This window comes from Triticum aestivum, chromosome 6B (genome assembly GCF_018294505.1).
Source record: "Triticum aestivum cultivar Chinese Spring chromosome 6B, IWGSC CS RefSeq v2.1, whole genome shotgun sequence".
NCBI classification, from domain to species: domain Eukaryota; kingdom Viridiplantae; phylum Streptophyta; class Magnoliopsida; order Poales; family Poaceae; genus Triticum; species Triticum aestivum.
In genome coordinates, this window is record NC_057810.1 from 651469604 (window position 1) to 651492227 (window position 22624).

General features: G+C 48.0%; 1 pseudogene; it reads left to right on the forward strand.

Annotated features, from left to right (window-relative positions):
* Window positions 1-21: 21 nt before the first annotated feature.
* On the forward strand, window positions 22-1308 carry LOC123139510 (subtilisin-like protease SBT1.4; annotated as a pseudogene).
* The last annotated feature ends 21316 nt before the right edge of the window (window positions 1309-22624 follow it).

Here is a 22624-nt window from a genome sequence, read left to right on the forward strand (position 1 = left end):
AACCAAAGATGAATCTGATGCCAAGCTGGGAAGCTCAACGCCAGCTTGGTCGCCGGGAAGATCGTTTTGTGCGGCCCTGCAGTCCTGAATGCTGCGCAAGGAGAGGCTGCCAAACTCGCCGGCGGCGTCGGAGCATTCCTTACGAGCACCAAAGAATTCGGCGAGCTCGTCGTCGGCAGCCCCCACACCTTCCCTGCCACAACCGTCACGTTCGCCGCCGCGTAAAGGATTAAAACGTACTCTCTCGTTTCTTTTTGGTCCACATATAAGATTTGGTCAAAGTCAAACTTTGTTAACTCTGACTAAGTTTATAAAAAAATGTATCAAAGATTCACAATATAAAATCAATATTGTTAGATGCATCATGAAATTAATTTTCATATATAGTTTTAGTATTGTGGATGTTAATATTTGTTTCTACAAAGTTGGTCAAACTTTATAAAGTTTGACTTTGACCAAATCTTATATGCAAACTAAAAAGAAATGGAGGGAATACATGAACAAGACTGCATCCTCGGTCGCGACGATCGTGTTCCACGGCACGGTCATCGGCCCGACGCCTTCTTCCCCTAGAATGGCACCCTTCTCGAGCCGCGGGCCGAACCTCCATGCACCGGAGATCCTCAAGCCAGATGTCATGGCCCCCGGCGTGGAGATCCTCGCGGCCTGGACCGGCGCCGCCTCTCCCTCGGGCCTCGACAGCGACACGAGACGAGTGCACTACAATGTCCTATCGGGCACATCCATGGCGTGCCCACACGTGAGCGGCATCGCCGCAATGCTCCGGCAGGCGAGGCCAGAGTGGAGCCCCACCGTGATCAAGTCCGCCCTGATGACCACCGCGTACAACGTGGACAACGCCGGCCACGTCATCCGAGACATGGCCACCGGCAAGGCGTCCACGCCGTTCGCGCGGGGCAGGCCTCGTGGACCAACTGCTCGACGCCCCCGGGTTCCGCCTACGTGGGAGACCACAACTACCCGGCCTTCGTGGCGGTATTCACCTCGCACAACGAGACCATCACGCAGCGCTGCGTGGTGCGCAACGTCAGCAGCAATGTGGACGCGATGTACCGAGCCACGATCACCAGCCCCGCCGCCATGCGCGTCACCGTGAAGCCGCGGAAGCTGCGGTTTAGCACGACGCACAACACACAGGAGTACCAGGTCACCTTGGCTATCCGCGCTGTGGTGAGCATCAAGGAGTACATGTTTGGGTCGATCGCGTGGAGCGATGGCAAGCACACGGGGACGAGCCCCATCGTCATCGCCTGGTGGCCGCCGGTGAGCGAAGTTGCGGCAATGTGACGTGGGTTTTGGTTCCGCAGTTGCTGAACTGCACACCTCTTGCATCATCTATGTAGCAGAGCAGAGTTGTTGCCCGGCCTACCCAAGCAAGCAACGCCTTCTTCTACCTCCTCTGCCCCGTCATCCTCTGCGTCTTCATCTTCCTTATTGTCTACATAGTAATGTATGCACATTTATATATGTGTCAATTAATCTAACTTTGAACGTGTTGGTTTCTATATGGCACATAAGCGATGTGATTTTTTCGCAGGGCGAATAAAAAGTACTGCGACGCCTATATCATCTTGCCAAGCACTGGTGGTGCCCCGACGAGGCAACGAAACAGGCGGAGAAACGCAGGAAGAGAGCGGCAAAGGGCAAGCGCCCTTGCTGCTTGTGTTGTGCCCAGTGGTAATCTTCTGGCTATTACTCGCAAATCAAGTCGTTTGCTGCCACTATCTAACATCATTCTCCAGTACATCATTCTCCGGCTCCCCGCTTCATTAGCAATACAGAGTATAGAAAACATTATTTAGCTTTGATGTAAATTATTTCCCTCGCTGTAAAACATTAAACATTAAACTAGGGACTGTCTATTTAATAGTTGGATGAACCACAAGTTGGCAGGTTCGAAACAAAAGTGTGGCTGTGTAATGTATGCCCCTCTGTCCTCTATTTGTCCCGCCTCACCTTTTTCTATTAACGAGCCAACAAAATCCGCCCCCCCCCCCCCAAAAAAAAAACGAGCCCAAAGAAATCAGTAAAGGGAATCGATAAAGAAACAATAAAAGTAAACGGGTTACTCCACTTGTTCTCTCTGTAAAGTTACGTCGAAGCGTTCCTACTCTCTAACATGGGAGCCTCATGTGTACATATTGATATTAGCGTGGAGTACAAGGAGTTTCGGTTAGCAACCGAAAGAGATTTACAAGAGGGAGAGATAGAGATAAACAACAAGTTTAAACCATAGGAAATCTATCTCTATCCTATCAATGTGTAGCGCACAAGTCATGGTTACTGCGGCTAACCATATACTTGTTTAACATCCTCCCTTAATCATAACTTTCCAAAGTTAAGATTACGCTGAAATTCTCCAAATGGTCTTATAGGCAATGCCTTTGTGAATCCATCAACAACTTGATCTTTGGAATTCACAAACCAAATTTCTAACCCCTTGCTAGCAACCCTTTATCTTAGAAAGTGATAACCAATTTCAATGTGGTTGTTTCTCACATGAAAGACAAGATTTGCAGACAAGTAAGTAGCATCAAGATTGTCACACCAAAGACATGCAGTTTGTGTGTGATGTATTCCAAGTTCCTTTAGCATGGATTTGACCCAAATGGTCTCTGCTGCTGCATTCGCTAATGCTTTGTATTCTGCTTCTTCAATACTTGATGTGAGCAATTCCATCAATGACTGGGCTGAGCAACTCCATCAATCAACACAATGCAGTGTGCAGGTAGGTGGTACGGAACTCTTTGGAACTCTGTTTGTGAATTACTTCCAGCTAGCCATGCATGCATGCGCTTGGTATTGGATATATGTTGGGAGTTAACTTTTGTGAGGGATATGTTGTGAGTTACTACTAGTAGTACAATTCTTGAAACTATCAACTGCTATGTGCATCCAGAGCTGCATAACTGTTGGGAATAACTATATATGCCATTGTTTTTCTTCTGAGTTTGTACACCTTTCCCAGTAAAAAAAAGGTCATGCACCAGAATGACGTTGATCAGACATAACATGGCATCAAACTATTACAACTAACCTTCTACTACCACAAACTGAAGTGGAGAAGAGCGTGAGGTCCGGCCGGCCGGTCGGTCAGAGCAGCAGCTGCCCGTTGATAGCGAAGACAATGCAAGCTACCCGTTTCTCTCTCAGTCGACACGTATCATACGCTAGCGAGTGATGATGACTCGGCTAGTTTCCGTTTCCGGTAAGCATCCATCAGGGACGTAGTCTCACCGTCGAGCATAGATGTATCGACTCAAATGGCAGAATGGTCAGGCAAGGCACGACGTCGACGCGCGCGGCCAACCTCATATCTCCATCGTACGTGATGCATGCATCGATCCTTTAAGGTCCTTCCACAGCCACACTATGTATTAAGCACTATGAATGATTGCTTCAGTACGTGGCCATGGCCTCATGCATGCTGATGTCTACTACACAACCTTCTTCTTGTAGACGTTGTTGGGCCTGCAAGTGCACAGGTTTGTAGGATAGTAGCAAATTTCCCTCAAGTGGATGACCTAAGGTTTATCAATCCGTAGGAGGCGTAGGATGAAGATGGTCTCTCTCAAACAACCCTGCAACCAAATAACAAAGAGTCTCTTGTGTCCCCAACACATCCAATACAATGGCAAATTGTATAGGTGCACTAGTTCGGCGAAGAGATGGTGATACAAGTGCAAAATAGATAGTAGATATAAGTTTTTGTAATCTGAAATTATAAAAACAGCAAGGTAACTAATGATAAAAGTGAGCGTAAACGGTATTGCAATGATAGGAAACAAGGCCTAGAGTTCATACTTTCACTAGTGCAAGTTCTCTCAACAATAATAACATAGATAGATCATATAACAAACCCTCAACATGCAACAAAGAGTCACTCCAAAGCCACTAATAGCGGAGAACAAACGTAGAGATTATGGTAGGGTACGAAACCACCTCAAAGTTATTCTTTCGGATCGATCTATAAAAGAGTTCGTACTAGAATAACACCTTAAGACACAAATCAACCAAAACCCTAATGTCACCTAGATACTCCATTGTCACCTCGAGTATCCGTGGGCATGATTATACGATATGCATCACACAATCTCAGATTCATCCAACCAACACAAAGTACTTCAAAGAGTGCCCCAAAGTTTCTACCGGAGAGTCAAGAACGTGTGCCAACCCCTATGCATAGGTTCATGGGCGGAACCCGCAAGTTGGTCACCAAAACATACATCAAGAGGCACATGATATCCCATTGTCACCACAGATAAGCACGACAAGACATACATCAAGTGTTCTCATAAAAGACTCAATCCGATAAGATAACTTCAAAGGGGAAATTCAATTCATCACAAGAGAGTAGAGGGGGAGAAACATCATAAGATCCAACTACAATAGCAAAGCTCGGGATACATCAAGATCGTGCCATAGAGGGAACATGAGAGAGAACACGAGAGAGAGAGATCAAACACATAGCTACTGGTACATACCCTCAGCATCGAGGGTGAACTACTCCCTCCTCGTCATGGAGAGCGCCGAGATGATGAAGATGGCCACCGGTGAAGGATCCCCCCTCCGGCAGGGTGCCGGAACAGGCTCCCGAGAGGTTTTTGGTGGCTACAGAGGCTTGCGGCGGCGGAACTCCCGATCTATCTTGATATTCGATGTTTTTAGGGTACGTAGGCTTATATAGGCGAAAGAAGTCGGTCGGGAGGTACTCGAGGGGTCCATGAGACAGGGGGCCGCGCCCTGTAGGGGGGGGGGGCGCCCCTATCTCCTGGGCTCCTCGAGGATCTTCTGACTTGATCTCCAAGCCTCCAGGATGATATTCTTCCAAAAAATCACGATGCCGAAGGTTTCATTCCATTTAGACTCCGTTTGATATTCCTTTTCTTCGAAATACTGAAACAGGCAATAAAACAACAATATGGGCTGGGCCTCCGGTTAATAGGTTAGTCCCAAAAGTAATATAAAAGTGTATAATAAAGCCCATAATCATTCAAAACAGATAATAAAATAGCATGAATGCTTCATAAATTATAGATACGTTGGAGACATATCACATGCCACTCCGTTCGGGTGCAAGAATTGATGCCATCCTGTGGCACCCCAGCTCAGAGCAACCGGTTTACCTTGCATTGCCAGCCCAGAGATCAAGTCTTCTAGCAATACACAACAACATGATACAAAAACAACCGCTTTATTGATGCTAGCGGATTACATAGGTCTGATATTACATCGAGATTCGAGGCCAAGCGGCACACACGATGCTGCTGGATGGTATGTACATTATTTAATGAACATGACGGGGCCTTGATCGCACGAGCTACGCGGCAGCGGAAGAACGACGTAGAGGAACTCCATAGCACAAGCACACCAACGTGAACACGGCCTAGACACGAGATGCGCTCCGATGCAAACTGACTTGCCTGAAAGTTGGCATAACATGCCAGGTCAGTACATTGAATGTACTTGCAAGCTCACAACAAACATAAGCACGATGACAAAAAATATCATGATATTTAATTAGATTAATTCAATGCAAAGCTACTAATACCAAAACAAACATTTCATGCAATAAGTCCCACAGACTCGCTTACGAGACGGTTACCGTGTAACCAAACGGTGACCATACCTAGGTCACAACGGAAACCAATCACTCATGAACACCTCAAGTGTTCATGCTTTCGTCACGAACCAATGCATCACATCACTCACTTAGTTTGCAAGATTATTAGAAAAGTTGATCCATGGTGTGACTTACTTCCGAGTTTGCCCATAACCGAGGACGCGACTATCGATAGATTAATTACACTCTGCAGAGGTAGCGCACTTTACCCACACTACGGAATACCTGGCCCCGTATTCCCGTTTGGGTGGACCAAAGCATTCCGACGAAACCCTCCCTTTGTCATGCACTCTCCCCGGCCACTCCGACCAACTCCCCCTCAGGGCTAGGTCTTGGGTGGCCCCGTGTCTACCAAAGACACCAACGGCCACCATCGTGGCAAAACGGTCCCAAAAGGGGACAAGGTACCATAAAAACAAAATGAACACACAAGGTTATGTCTGCCTACCGGGCCAGGGTATGCACGCCCATAACCTTCCCTCCCGAGAGGCACCGGTGAGAGCCACAACAAAGGACAGAATCAAGACCTTCCCATAAGGTAAATGTGGTCGTACTGAATTAAAAACCCGATTCAGTGGCACCATGATGTGATCAACATCATATTCACGTTGAACTTAATCAAGTTTAGCTTTGATGAAAACTTTTTATCATCAACATGATGTAACCAAAATAATCATGCAACTACTCGTCATGCAAAACAAACAACTCATATTCATGGATCAAACTTAACAACATGTGCATCTTGCAATACTAAGAATCAAAACCTCTCTGGTTATAACTCATTTTTGTAAACCAGCAATATTTTTATTAGTTCATTATTTAAATAAAACCATCACTAGCAAAATAACTATCATTAGTTTCCATAGCTATATTTATAGTGCAAAATATTACTCTACTTAGCCAAACAAGTTCATGCATTCAACCAGAAGCTAAAACAAGCATATCAAGCATGCTAAAGTAACTAGAAATTAACCAAAGTTATTTATCAAATTTTAAATGCAAATAATCACTCATATTCAAGTAGAAAATCATAGATATTGTAATAACACCATCCAAATGCTGGTGTGGCTTGCCTTAGTGTAGAGGTGGATCACACCTGTTGGGGATATAACTACTGGATGTAAACCGCCCAGGAGGGGCCGGTTCACCTTCAACTACATTGAAGCCCACGAAGACCCCGAAGATGGCGCTTTACTAATGAATCTTAGAGGCCCGAAGCCCAAAGGCAGATTAGGGCCCATAGTGGCAAACCGCCATGGTTATGTAACTTGTATTATAAGTTAGGAAAGGAGAGACCGAGCCAGACCCTTGTATGAGTCGGCCTCGGGACTCTGTAGACCGGCCGGGCGTCAACCTGTGTATATAAAGGGACAACTCGGCGGCGGTTCAGGGACAACAGACAACAACTCGAGACTCAGGCAAAGCGTATTCGCTCCCTGATCATCGAAACCCAATCAATCCCATCACAACTAGATGTAGGCTTTTACCTTCATCGAAGGGGCCGAACTAGTATAAAACTCCCGTCTCCCTTGTCCAGTTTAACCCCTTCAGGCTAACCCATAGCGATGGCTTCGCGACTAAGTCCTTTCATGAGGACATCTGACGTGTTAATTCCACCACAGTTGGCGCCCACCGTGGGGCTATCGCACGATGGTTTCGAGTTCTTGAAGGGAAGCTCTGAAGGACTTGAGGGGTACGTGGTCGGCCGGATGACCAAGAGTCATCGCGGCAAGCTCTACATTGATGATGAAGGATGGAGCCGCGAGGCCGGCTCAATCGAGTACGGGTACCGGGTCCCCTTTGGCGGAATTCACATCTTCATTGGCAAGATCGGTGAACCGGGCCCTGAGCCGGACATCTACACTGACCTCGTCGAGACGGCTCAACGTGCAAGCCCTGCCCGGGTGAAACCTGCCATGAAGCGTGCGTTCGTAGGATGTGTCCATGGGATCGGATCTAAACCGGTGTCTGAAGGCGAGACGGCTGTTTATTCCAATGGCGAGTCATCCACTGGTGAAAATGAGTCCCTATACCAAGTTCATGATGGTGTGTTCGAAGGATATTCCGATGGCAACAGTATTCCGGACCTCCTTGAACCGCCAAGTCGGGTTGCTGTTTTCATGGCCGGTACACAGCCCACTCTGCAATCTTCGTCCACAGCAGCAATGAATACCGGATCAGCAGCCGTGGCAGGAGGCCTGGCGCGCCGACCGGCTCAAGTCCTGTCCGGTTTGATGGACGTCTGGGCAACCTTGTTAACCACGGTAGTTACCCCGGAGACGCAGGATCAGCATAATGCAAATATTGCGAAGCTGAAGGACCAGATAACACAGGCTAAGGAGGACCTAGCAACTGAGAACGCTAGGTCAGCTGAAGAACGGGCCACTTTGGATGCCCAGTCACAGCAAATACAGGCGCATAACTACCGACTCCTGTTGGATCAGAATGCAACAAATGATGTAATGCGGAGAAAGTATCGGTCACGTATGCCATCAGTTTTCGAGGGAGTAAAACTTTTCAGTACGCCAGGGGCTGGGCCGATTAATCCGGTAGCCACAAACCAGACTGACGCGCCGAGGGCAGCACCGGATCAACCACGGACGATGGAACCACCTCGACAAACGGATAACCCGCTGCAATACGTGTCAACGCCACCGGGTCACTTCTCGAGCCCTTTGGATAATATGATTGCTGCAGCATCGCGCTTGGCAGCTATTCCGATGGAGGGCGATTCACTGGCGGCAATTGAGACGTGGCGGGCCAGAGATCTTCTTCAAACCGCCGTGGTGCAGCAGCAGGCTTATTCTTACAGCCGGGATATAATTCATTCAACTCCCCGTCCGAGCAAAAGTTACAGCAGGCACATGGATGAACCGGAAGTGTCTAGCAGTGCACGGCACCGAAATGTTCCCCAAGGACCCAATCTGGCACGCGGTGAGGTAAATGCTCAAGACGTGGTAGATAATGGCAGGGCACGAAGGGAGGCCGCTTTAGCAGCACAACATACGAGTCGTTATCAACCCGCCCCGGTTCAGCTTGCGGCGTCGGTAGACCGTGGTACCGGGTTAGCCTTCAGTTCCTGGGGAGTGCCTTGTCTCATTCCGGATCTACGTAATGTGCGACCGCCTAAAGATTTCAAAGGTCCACGTAAGGTGCCGAATTACACGGCGGATCAGCCACCTGAGGCGTGGGTCGAGAGTTATGAGATGGCAATGGAGATGCTAGATGTGGATATCGCGGCTTGTGCAAAGTATTTCACGATGTTGTTGGAAGGGACAACCCATACTTGGTTGAAAAACTTACCAGCTAACTCCATCGAATCGTGGGACCAGTTGAAGGCCCGGTTTATAGCCAATTTCAAAGACACATGCAAACATCCTATGTCCATTGTGGATCTGGATGCCTGTGTTCAGGGAGAGAACGAGTCAACAACCCATTGGGTGCGCCGGGTTTCAGAAGTTTTGCATTTGTCGGACCGGATTAATGCTGGCCAAGCAATAATAACGCTGGAGCGTAATTGCCGGTTTAAGTCACTAAAGATGAAGTTGGGACGGCTCAAGCGCCACTGCAATGACATGGGAACACTTATGGTAGCCTTGGTCAAATATGCCGATTCGGATAATACCAAGGATCCCGATTCCGATGAAGAGAAACCGGAGAAGGGAAAGAAGAACGACGGTGCAAAGGGGCAGCATCACAACCAAGGAGGCCATGGAGGTAATGGTAAACACAAAGCAGATAGTTCAGATTTTGTAGCTAACACCAATATCCAGCATCGTAAAGGTAAACCACCCCAGCACGGTGGAGGGATGAAGTTGGAGCATTTGTTGAATCAGCCCTGCCCGAAGCACGTGACCAAGGAAGTTCCATCAACGCATCTTTGGAAGGATTGCCACATTATGAAAGAGTTTAAAAATTCTGATCTATTCCGGTATGATCAGGGCCCCTCGGGCGGTTCAGGACCAGGTTTTCATGGTGGCTGTTGGTGTCAAAACCGGCGGATCTCGGGTAGGGGGTCCCGAACTGTGCGTCTAGGCGGATGGTAACAGGAGACAAGGGACACGATGTTTTTTCCCAGGTTCAGGCCCTCTCGATGGAGGTAAAACCCTACTCCTGCTTGATTAATATTGATGATATGGGTAGTACAAGAGTAGATCTACCACGAGATCAGAGAGGCTAAACCCTAGAAGCTAGCCTATGGTATGATTGTTGTTCGTCCTACGGACTAAAACCCTCCGGTTTATATAGACACCGGAGAGGGTTAAGGTTACACAGAGTCGGTTATAATGGTAGGAGATCTACATATCCGCATCGCCAAGCTTATCTTCCACGCCAAGGAAAGTCCCATCCGGACACGGGACGAAGTCTTCAATCTTGTATCTTCATAGTCTAGGAGTCCGGCCAACAGTGATAGTTCGGCTATCCGGACACCCCCTAATCCAGGACTCCCTCAGTAGCCCCTGAACCAGGCTTCAATGATGATGAGTCCGGTGCGCATATTGTCTTCGGCATTGCAAGGCGGGTTCCTCCTCCGAATACTTCATAGAAGATTTTGAACACAAAGATAGTGTCCGGCTCTGCAAAATAAGTTCCACATACCACCGTAGAGAGAATAATCTTTACACAAATTCAATCTATTGACGTATTCTGTAGCGTGATGTCGTACTACGGCCAAACTTTTACTGGAATCGTTTTTACTGTCCCACCTCAGTGCGTTTAGCGAGGCGGTTTCCTTGGCACGTCTTGTCAAAGCAGAGATCGTGTCCCCTTATTCCGGGATTCTCATCAATACGAGCGTGAGTAACCCAACCGCGCCATTGATTACGGCGCTTGGGAGATAAGCGAGTTTTATCAGGCTGGTGGGGACGCATAGTTTCGTCCGTCCATATAAGGGGATAAGGATCCACCTTTTTACCTACACCTTCTTCCTCCTTTGCTTATCCATTTCCGCGCACTCGAGCTCCAGCGCCCAAGTCCGCACATCTCGCCTCAACCTTCCCCAGCCATGTACGGAGCGGGAGGCAAGTGGATGGTCTCCTCCGTAACGGAGGAACAGGTCAAAAAGCTGCGGAAGGCCGGATACTTATCCAGTGACATAGCGCATCGGCTCCCCGACAAGGGGCAGCTCCTTCCTACCCCCAGGCCCCATGAGAGGGTGGTGTTCCTTACCCACTTCCTCCGCGGACTAGGTTTTCCAATTCACCCATTTGTCCGGGGGCTCATGTTCTACTATGGCCTAGATTTCCACGATCTGGCCCCGAACTTCATCCTCAACATCTCGGCATTCATCGTCGTGTGCGAGGCCTTCCTCTGCATCCAGCCCCACTTTGGCTTATGGCTGAAGATTTTTAATGTCAAGCCGAAGGTAGTGGGCGGCCGCCAAGCGGAGTGCGGAGGTGCCATGGCGGGCCGGATGGCCAACGTCCTATGGCTCGAGGGCTCCTTTGTGGAGACAATAAAGGGGTGGCAATCGAGGTGGTTCTACATCACCGAGCCGCGCGACCCCAAATGGGCGGCGGCCCCCGAGTTCCGATCTGGTTTCCCCACATGGCTCACCTCCTGGAAAGAGACGGGCCTAACGTGGGAAGATTCAGAAGAGCTGACCGGACTTCAAGCCTGCGTCCAAAAGCTGGTGAACAAGAATCTCAAGCTTATCAACGTAGTCCAGGTCATGCTCGTATGCCGGATCCTCCCGTGCCAACAACGGGCCTTCACATTGTGGGAGTTTGATCCGGCACAGCACCAAACCTTGAGCATGCTTTTCGACACTACGTACGAAGATGTCTAGAAGGTGTTGTTTAAGGGCGCCGAGGCCCCCACATCCGCTACCGAAGATCGTGGATTCAACTTGCGGTGTCAGGACAGCGAGGTAAGCTATTCTACCCTTTACGGGATTCTTGTTTTTTCATAGTCTGACTCTATGTGGGATCTAAACTCCCTTACCTTTGACAGGACTGGCTGAAGAAGTCCGAGCAGGTTAACTGTCCGGCTCCTTTGCCAGAAGACCCAACGGATGCCCGATTGACAGGGCTGCTGGTTCCGGCACCTCACGTGGTGCCGGGGAAGAAGGCCAAGAAGAAGGCCACAGGAACTCGAAAGAGTTCCCGGCGTCAGGTGTTATCGGACTCATCGTCCGATGACTCCGAAGCGGACTCCTCCCGTGAAGACGAGGAGGAGAAAAAGGAGGCTTCTCCCCCAGCGGGGGGAGAGAAGAAAAGGAAGGCCTCCCCAACTGGGGAGGCCGGAGGGTCCAAGAAGGGAAGGACCCTTCCTCCGGACTACTCCACCAACGCCGATGCCGGCGAAGAGGAGTGGCCCTCGAGGGCCAAGCCCCTGGCGAGATCGTAAGTGTCCGAATTCTAGAATAACTCATGATTTTTCATTTGTCGCATAGTGTCTTCTAACGCCGAATACAACTATGCAGCCCGCCCAAGGATGAGCTCCCCGCTTCGTCGAGCGGCTCCCTTGGTTCGTCGCAAGGCGACCTCCCGGACTCGGGGGGCAAAGAGGGCAAAACCCCAGAGGGCTCTAAGTCCAGCCCTGTGCCGGACTCCGTACCGGAATCTTTAGTGGTTCCGGAGTCCTGCAGGCAGCCCCTTCGTAAGAAGGGCAAGACTGCGACGCCGGTGGCCTCCGTCCAACCGGAGGCACGGGATAGCTTGCTGGAGGCGCTTAACAGCGCCTCCATCGACGAGGCGCACCGCACTATCATGAGTGCGGTGATCCAGAAAGTTCAGTCCGCCAAGAGCGGGCTGACTGAAGCCTGTACCAGCCTTCTAACAGGCTTTGAGGTAAGTTCTTAAGATACGTAAGAATATTACCGCATAGACAGTAGCCCCTGATGCTTAGTTCGGTGTTTGGAAAGAAAAGCCGAGCTGAGAATCAAAAAAGATATATGCAGGAGTCTAACATAAATATGTCAATATGGGAATGCAGGTTGCGCTGCTGACCTCTGCCGCACTGACTACGGAGGTCAATGCATTGAAGCAGAGCCTCGAGCGGTCCAAGAACAAGCTCGGCCTTGCCAAGAAGCAGCTCGAGGACAAGGAAGGTAAGTAATACCTTATTAAAGTAATACCTTATAGAAAGGATTTGGTTGCAAAAAATGACAGGAATAACGTGGGTATTGCAGGGGCCACGAACGAGGTGGCGACCCTGAAGGAAGCGGTGTCCAAGGCCGAAACCAGTGCAGCCTTGGAGCGCACCGAGCGAGAGAAGCAGGAGGCGTGGGTGGCGGAGGTGCGGCAAGAGCTCCAGGCTCTCGTGGAAAAGCACGAGAGTTTGGAGCGTGACTCGAAGACTCGAGAGTCCGAGCTTGCCTTGGCTCTTGAGAGTGCCAAAGTCGCTAAGGCCGAAGCCCAGAAGGCCATCCAGGAGATTGAGGCGATAAATAAGATAGCGGCGGGTAAGGCATTCTTTATGCAAAACAAGCATGTAAAAGTGAATTATCTGTTACTTACCCGAATCCGGAGCTCTCCAGGAGCGTTCGCCGATCTGCCCCGTAGTGTGTCTGATGCTGCCGCGTTCTACCGAGCCGAGGAGGGGAGCTCGACAGAAAAGGTGTTCTGGTCTCAATATCATGAGGCCGGACATCCGGTGCCCATGAGCGACCAGCTGAAGCAGCTGGTCGAGCTCCACAAGGTGGCCGAACAGGCCATGAAGGGCCTCATAGTTCGGCTGTGGCCTAAGGAAGCCGTGCCTGGGAGCTACTTCGGTCTGGTGCGGCGGCTGGTGGACGCCTGTCCATGGATTGAAGTCATCAAGCACTTCGCCTGCATTGAAGGTGCCCGCTGGGCCCTTGCCCATGCTAAAGTGCACTGGGGTAAGATGGACGTTGAGAAGCTTGTGACGAACGCGCCACCACCGGGCAAGGAGTATCGCAAGCCCGAGATGTACTATAAGGGCGTCCTGAAGGGTGCCCGCATTATAGCGGGTGAATGCTCCTGTTGGAAATATGCCCTAGAGGCAATAATAAATTAGTTATTATTATATTTCCTTGTTCATGATAACCGTTTATTATCCATGCTATAATTGTATTGATAGGAAACTCAGATACATGTGTGGATACATAGACAATAACATGTCCCTAGCAATCCTCTAGTTGACTAGCTCGTTGATCAATAGATGGTTACGGTTTCCTGACCATGGACATTGGATGTCATTGATGATGGGATCACATCATTAGGAGAATGATGTGATGGACAAGACCCAATCCTAAGCCTAGCACAGAGATCGTGTAGTTCGTATGCTAAAGCTTTTCTTATGTCAAGTATCTTTTCCTTAGACCATGAGATTGTGCAACTCCCGGATACCGTAGGAATGCTTTGGTGTACCAAACGTCACAACGTAACTGGGTGACTATAAAGGTGCACTACAGGTATCTTCGAAAGTGTCTGTTGGGTTGGCATGAATCGAGACAGGGATTTGTCACTCCATGTGACGGAGAGGTATCTCTGGGCCCACTCGGTAGGACATCATCATAATGTGCACAATGTGATCAAAGAGTTGATCGCAGGATGATGTGTTACGGAACGAGTAAAGAGACTTACCGGTAACAAGAGTGAACAAGGTATCGGTATACCGACAATCGAATCTCGGGCAAGTATAATACCGCTAGACAAAGGGAATTGTATACGGGATTGATTGAGTCCTTGACATCGTGGTTCATCCGATGAGATCATCGTGGAACATGTGGGAGCCAACATGGGTATCCAGATCCCGCTGTTGGTTATTGACCGGAGAACGTCTCGGTCATGTCTGCATGGTTCCCGAACCCGTAGGGTCTACACACTTAAGGTTCGATGACGCTAGGGTTATAAAGGAAGTTTGTATGTGGTTACCGAATGTTGTTCGGAGTCCCGGATGAGATCCCGGACGTCACGAGGAGTTCCGGAATGGTCCGGAGGTAAAGATTTATATGTGGGAAGTCCTGTTTTGGTCACCAGAAAAGTTTCGGGTTTTATCGGTAACGTACCGGGACCACCGGGAGGGTCCCGGGGGTCCACCAAGTGGGACCACCATCCTCGGAGGGCTGCATGGGCTAAGTGTGGGAGGGGACCAGCCCCAGGTGGGCTGGTGCGCCCCCCCACAAGGCCCAAGGCGCAGGGAAGAGTGGGAAGGGGGCAAACCCTAGGGCAGATGGGCCCTAAGGCCCACCCAGGTGCGCCTCCCCTCTCTCCCCTTTTGGCCGCCACCCAGATGGGATCTGGGGGCTGCTGCCACCCCTGGGGAGGGAACCCTAGAGGGGGCGCAGCCCCCTCCCCTCCCCCTATATATACTTGAGGGTTTTGGGGCTGCCAACACATGAGTTTCACCTCTCCCTGGCGCAGCCCTACCTCTCTCCCTCCTCCTCTCTGCTTGGCGAAGCCCTGCTGGATCACCACGCTCCTCCATCACCACCACGCCGTTGTGCTACTGCTGGATGGAGTCTTCCTCAACCTCTCCCTCTCTCCTTGCTAGATCAAGGCATGGGAGACATCACCAGGCTGTACGTGTGTTGAACGCGGAGGTGCCGTCCGTTCGGCACTAGGATCTCCGGTGATTTGGATCACGACGAGTACGACTCCTTCAACCCCGTTCTCTTGAACGCTTCCGCTTAGCGATCTACAAGGGTATGTAGATGCACTCTCCTTCCCCTCGTTGCTAGTCTCTCCATAGATAGATCTTGGTGACTCATAGGAAAATTTTGAATTTGTGCTACGTTCCCCAACAGTGGCATCAGAGCCAGGTCTATTGCGTAGATTCTTTGCACGAGTAGAACACAAAGTAGTTGTGGGCGTTGATTTTGTTCAATATGCTTGCCGTTACTAGTCCAATCTTGTTTCGACGGTATTGTGGGATGAAGCGGCCCGGACCGACCTTACACGTACTCTTACGTGAGACAGGTTCCACTGACTGACATGCACTTGGTGCATAAGGTGGCTAGCGGGTGCCAGTCTCTCCCACTTTAGTCGGAACGGATTCGATGAAAAGGGTCCTTATGAAGGGTAAATAGCAATTGGCATATCACGTTGTGGTTTTGCGTAGGTAAGAAATGTTCTTGCTAGAAACCCATAGCAGCCACGTAAAACATGCAAACAACAATTAGAGGACGTCTAACTTGTTTTTGCAGGGTATGCTATGTGATGTGATATGGCCAAGAAGAATGTGATGAATGATATGTGATGTATGAGATTGATCATGTTCTTGTAATAGGAATCACGACTTGCATGTCGATGAGTATGACAACCGGCAGGAGCCATAGGAGTTGTCTTATTTATTGTATGACCTGCGTGTCATTGAACAACGCCATGTAATTACTTTACTTTATTGCTAACCGGTAGCCATAGTAGTAGAAGTAATAGTTGGCGAGACAACTTCATGAAGACACGATGATGGAGATCATGATGATGGAGATCATGGTGTCATGCCGGTGACGATGATGATCATGGAGCCCCGAAGATGGAGATCAAAAGGAGAAAAATGATATTGTCCATATCATGTCACTATTTGATTGCATGTGATGTTTATCATGTTTATGCATCTTATTTGCTTAGAACGACGGTAGTAAATAAGATGATCCCTCATTAAAATTTCAAGAAGGTGTTCCCCCTAACTGTGCACCGTTGCGGAAGTTCGTCGTTTTGAAGCACCACGTGATGATCGGGTGTGATAGATTCTTACGTTCACATACAACGGGTGTAAGCCAAATTTACACACGCAAAACACTTAGGTTGACTTGACGAGCCTAACATGTACGGACATGGCCTCGAAACACAAGAGACCAAAAGGTCGAGCATGAGTCGTATAGTAGATACGATCAACATGAAGATGTTCATCGATGATGACTATTCCGTCTCACGTGATGATCGGACACGGCCTAGTTAACTCGGATCATGTAATCACTTAGATGACTAGAGGGATGTCTATCTGAGTGGGAGTTCATAAGATGAACTTAATTATCCTGAACATAGTCAAAAGATCTTTGCAAATTATGTCGTAAGCTTGCGCTTTAGTTCCACTGTTTAGATATGTTCCTAGAGAAAATATAGTTGAAAGTTGACAGTAGCGATTATGCGATCAGTAGAAAGCTTATGTCTTAGTGCACCGCTCAGTGTGCAGAACCCAAAACGTCATCTGTGGATGTTGCGAACATCAGACACACACGTTTTGATAACTACGTGATAGTTTAGTTAAACGGTTTAGAGTTGAGGCACCAAAGACGTTTTTCGAAACATCGTGGAACATATGAGATGTTTCGAGGGCTGAAATTGGGATTTCAGGCTTGTGCCCACGTCAAGAGGTGTGAGACCTCCGACGATTTTCTTAGCCTGCAAACTAAGGGAGAAAAGCTCAATCGTTGAGCTTGTGCTCAGATTGTCTGAGTGCAACAATCACTTGAATCGAGTGGGAGTTGATCTTCTAGATGAGATAGTGATGGTTCTCCAAAGTCATTGCCACCAAGCTGCTAGAGCTTCGTGATGAATAACATATCAGGGATAGATATGATGATCCTTGAAGTATTCGTGATGTTTGACACAGCGAAAGTAGAAATCAAGAAGGAGCATCAATTGTTGATGGTTGGTGAAACCACTAGTTTCAAGAAGGACAAGGGCAAGAAGGGATACTTCATGAAACGGCAAATCAGCTGCTGCTCTAGTGAACAAACCCAAGGTTGAACCCAAACCCAAGACTAAGTGCTTCTGTAATAAGGGGAATATCCACTGGAACAGAATTACCCTAGATACTTGGTAGATGAGAAGGCTGGCAAGGTCGATAGAAGTATATTGGATATACATTATGTTAATGTGTACTTTACTAGTACCCCTAGTAGCACCAGGGTATTATATACCGGTTCGGTTGCTAAGTGTTAGTAACTCGTAATAAAAGGCTACGGAATAAACGGAGACTAGCTAAAGGTGAGCTGACGATATGTGTTGGAAGTGTTTCCAAGTTTGATGTGATCAAACATCGCATGCTCCCTCTACCATCAAGATTAGTATTAAACCCGAATAATTGTCATTTGGTGTTTGCGTTGAGCATAGACATGATTGGATTATGTCTATCGCAATACGGTTATTCATTTAAGGAGAATAATGGTTACTCTATTTATTTGAATAATACCTTCAATGGTCTTGCACCTAAAGGAATGGTTTATTGAATCTGGATCGTAGTGATACACATTTTCATGCCAAAAGATATAAGATAGTAATGATAGTACCACTTACTTGTGGCACTGCCATGTAAGTCATATTGGTATAAAACGCATGAAGAAGCTCCATGTTGATGGATCTTTGGACTCACTCGTTTTTGAAAAGTTTGAGACATGCGAACCATGTCTATTGGTGTATACACATGAAGAAACTCCATGCAGATGGACCGTTTGGACTCACTTGATTTTGAATCACTTGAGACATGCAAATCATACCACATGGGCAAGATGACTGAAAGCCTCGTTTTCAGTAAAATGGAACAAGAAAGCAACTTGTTGGAAGTACACATTTTGATGTGTGCAGTCCAATGAGTGCTGAGGCATGCAGTGAATATCGTTATGTTCTTACTTCACAGATGATTCGAGTAGATGTTGAGTATATTTACTTGATGAAACACAAGTCTGAATTATTGAATAGTTCAAGTAATTTCAGAGTGAAGTTGAAGATCATTGTGACAAGAGGATAAAATGTCTATGATATGATCATAGAGATGAGTATCTGAGTTACGAGCTTCGGCACGCAATTTAGACATTGTGGAAATTGTTTCACAACTAATACCGCCTGGAACACCATAGTGTGATGGTGTGTCCGAACATCATAGTTGCACCCTATTGGATATGGTTCATACCATGATGTCTCTTATCGAATTACCACTATCATTCATGGGTTAGGCATTAGAGACAACCGCACTCACGTAATTCCATTGAGACGACACCGTTTGGAGAAACCTAAGTTGTCGTTTCTTAAAGGTTTGGGGCTGCGACGCTTATGTGAAAAAGTTTCAAGTTGATAAGCTCGAACCCAAAGCAGATAAAATGCATCTTCATAGGACACCCAAAACAGTTGGGTATACCTCCTAATTCAGATCCGGAAGCAAAAGTGATTGTTTCTAGAAACGGGTCCTTTCTCGAGGAAAAGTTTCTCTCGAAAGGATTGAGTGGGAGGATGGTGGAGACTTGATGAGGTTATTGAACCATCACTTCAACCAGTGTGTAGCAGGGCACAGGAAGTTGTTCCTGTGGCACCTACACCAATTGAAGTGGAAGCTTATGATAGTGATCATGAAGCTTCAGATCAAGTCACTACCGAACCTCATAGGACGACAAGGACGCGTACTGCTTCGGAGTGGTACGGTGACCCTGTCTTGAAGGTCATGTTGCTAGACAACAATGAACCTACGAGCTATGGAGAAGCGATGGTGGGCCCATATTCCGACAAATGGTTAGAAGCCATGAAATCCGAGATAGGATCCATGTATCATAACAAAGCATGGACTTTGGTGGACTTGCCCGATGATCGGCAAGCCATTGAGATAAATGGATCTTTAAGAAGAAGATGGACGTGGACGGTAATGTCACCATCTATGAAGCTCGACTTGTGGCGAAGAGTTTTTCACAAGTTCAAGGAGTTGACTACGATGAGATTTTCTCATCCGTAGCGATGCTTAAGTCCGTCGGAATCATGTTAGCATTAGCTGCATTTATGAAATCTGGCAAATGGATGTCAAAACGAGTTTCCTTACCAGTTTTCGTAAGGAAAGGTTGTATGTGATACAATCAGAAAGGTTTTGTCGATCCTAAGGATGCTAAAAGGTATGCTAGCTCCAGCGATCCTTCCATGGACTGGAGTAAGCATCTCGGAGTTGGAATATGCACTTTGATAAGATGATCAAAGATTTTAGGTTTATACAAAGTTTATGAGAAACTTGTATTTCCAAAGAAGTGAGTGGGAGCACTATAGAATTTCTGATGAGTATATGTTGTTGACATATTGATGATCAGAAATGATGTAGAATTTCTGGAAAGCATATAGGGTTATTTGAAAGATGTTTTTCAATAGAAAACCTGGATTAAGCTACTTGAACATTGAGCATCGAGATCTATAAGGATAGATCAAAATGCTTAATAATACTTTCAAATGAGCACGTACCTTGACATGATCTTGAAAGTGTTCAAGATGGATCAGTCAAAGAAGGAGTTCTTGCCTGAGTTGTAAGGTACAAAGTTAAGACTTAAAGCTCGACCATGGCAGAAAAGAGAGAAAGGACGAAGGTCATCCCCTATGCTTTATACGTAGGCTCTACAGTATGCTATGCTAAGTACCGCACCTGATGTGTGCCTTGCCACATGTCTGGCAAGAGGGTACAAAGGTGATCAAGGAGTGGATCACCAGATAGCGGTCAAAATTATCCTTAGAGGAATAAGGATTTGTTTCTCAATTATGGAGGTGATAAAGAGTTCAGCGTAAAGGGTTACGACGATGCAAGCTTTAACACCTATCCGAATGACTCTGAGTAGCAAACCAGATATGTATAGTGGAGCGACCATTTGGAAAAGCTCCAAGTGGAGCGTGGAAGCAGCATTTACAATATGACCTAGAGATTTGCGAAATACATACGGATCTGAATGTTGCAGACCCGTTGACTAAAACTTCTCTCACAAGCAAAACATGATCAAACTCCATAACTCATTGAGTCTTAATCACATGATGATGTGAACTAGTTTAATGACACTAGTAAACTCTTTGGATATTGGTCACATGGCGGTGTGACGTGTGAGTGTTAATCACATGGTGATGTGAACTAGATTATTGACTCTAGTGCAAGTGGGAGACTGTTGGAAATATGCCCTAGAGGCAATAATAAATTAGTTATTATTATATTTCCTTGTTCATGATAATCGTTTATTATCCATGCTATAATTGTATTCATAGGAAACTTAGATACATGTCTGGATACATAGACAACACCATGTCCCTAGTAAGCCTCTAGTTGACTAGCTCGTTGATCAATAGATGGTTACGGTTTCCTGACCATGGACATTGGATGTCATTGATGACGGGATCACATCATTAGGAGAATGATGTGATGGACAAGACCCAATCCTAAGCCTAGCACAGAGATCGTGTAGTTCGTATGCTAAAGCTTTTCTTATGTCAAGTATCTTTTCCTTAGACCATGAGATTGTGCAACTCCCGGATACCGTAGGAATGCTTTGGGTGTACCAAACATCACAACGTAACTGGGTGACTATAAAGGTGCACTACAGGTATCTCCGAAAGTGTCTGTTGGGTTGGCATGAATCAAGACTGGGATTTGTCACTCCGTGTGACGGAGAGGTATCTCTGGGCCCACTCAGTAGGACATCATCATAATGTGCACAATGTGATCAAAGAGTTGATCGCGGGATGATGTGTTACGGAACGAGTAAAGAGACTTGCCGGTAACGAGATTGAACAAGGTATCGGTATACCGACGATCAAATCTCGGGCAAGTATAATACCGCTAGACAAAGGGAATTGTATACGGGATTGATTGAGTCCTTGACATCGTGGTTCATCCGATGAGATCATCGTGGAACATGTGGGAGCCAACATGGGTATCCAGATCCCGCTGTTGGTTATTGACCGGAGAACGTCTCGGTCATGTCTGCATGGTTCCCGAACCCGTAGGGTCTACACACTTAAGGTTCGATGACGCTAGGGTTATAAAGGAAGTTTGTATCTGGTTACCGAATGTTGTTAGGAGTCCCGGATGAGATCCCGGACGTCACGAGGAGTTCCGGAATGGTCCAGAGGTAAAGATTTATATATGAGAAGTCCTGTTTTGGTCACCGGAAAAGTTTCGGGTTTTATCGGTAACGTACCGGGACCACCGGGAGGGTCCCGGGGGTCCACCAAGTGGGACCACCATCCCCGGAGGGATGCATGGGCCAAGTGTGGGAGGGGACCAGCCCCAGGTGGGCTGGTGCGCCCCCCACAAGGCCCAAGGCGCAGGGAAGAGTGGGAAGGGGGCAAACCCTAGGGCAGATGGGCCCTAAGGCCCACCCCAGGTGCGCCTCCCCTCTCTCCCCTTCTGGCCGCCACCCAGATGGGATCTGGGGGCTGCCGCCACCCCTGGGGAGGGAACCCTAGAGGGGGCGCAGCCCCCTCCCCTCCCCCTATATATACTTGAGGGTTTTGGGGCTGCCAACAAATGAGTTTCACCTCTCCCTGGCGCAGCCCTACCTCTCTCCCTCCTCCTCTCCCGCGGTGCTTGGCGAAGCCCTGCTGGATCACCACGCTCCTCCATCACCACCACGCTGTTGTGCTGATGCTGGATGGAGTCTTCCTCAACCTCTCTGAGGGAGTCCTGGATTAGGGGGTGTCCGGATGGCCGGACTATGACCTTTGGCCGGACTCCCGGACCATGAAGATACAAGATTGAAGACTTCGTCCCCTGTCCGGATAGGGACTTTCCTTGTCGTGGAAGGCAAGCTTGGCGATACGATATGAAGATCTCCTCCCACTGTAACCAACTCTGTGTAACCCTGGCCCTCTCCGGTGTCTATATAAACCAGAGAGTTTTAGTCCGCAGGACAGACAACAATCATACCATAGGCTAGCTTATAGGGTTTAGCCTCTCTGATCTCGTGGTAGATCAACTCTTGTAATACCCATACCATCAATATTAATCAAGCAGGAGTAGGGTTTTACCTCCACCGAGAGGGCCCGAACTTGGGTAAAAACATCGTGTCCCTTGTCTCCTGTTACCATTCGCCTATACGCACAGTTCAGGACCCCCTACCCGAGATCCGCCGGTTTTGACACCGACATTGGTGCTTTCATTGAGAGTTCCTCTGTGCCATCACCGTCAGGAAGGATGCCGCACCCCGTCTTTAAAGACGGCGCTTCGCTAAAGGAGCTTTTGCTGTCGGTCAAACTCTCCGGCTAGGCAGGTTCTTGATGACTGCCTGTTCGGCCGCCGCGCCGACGATGACCACTCAGGCCATCGAAAGCAATCTTCACATCA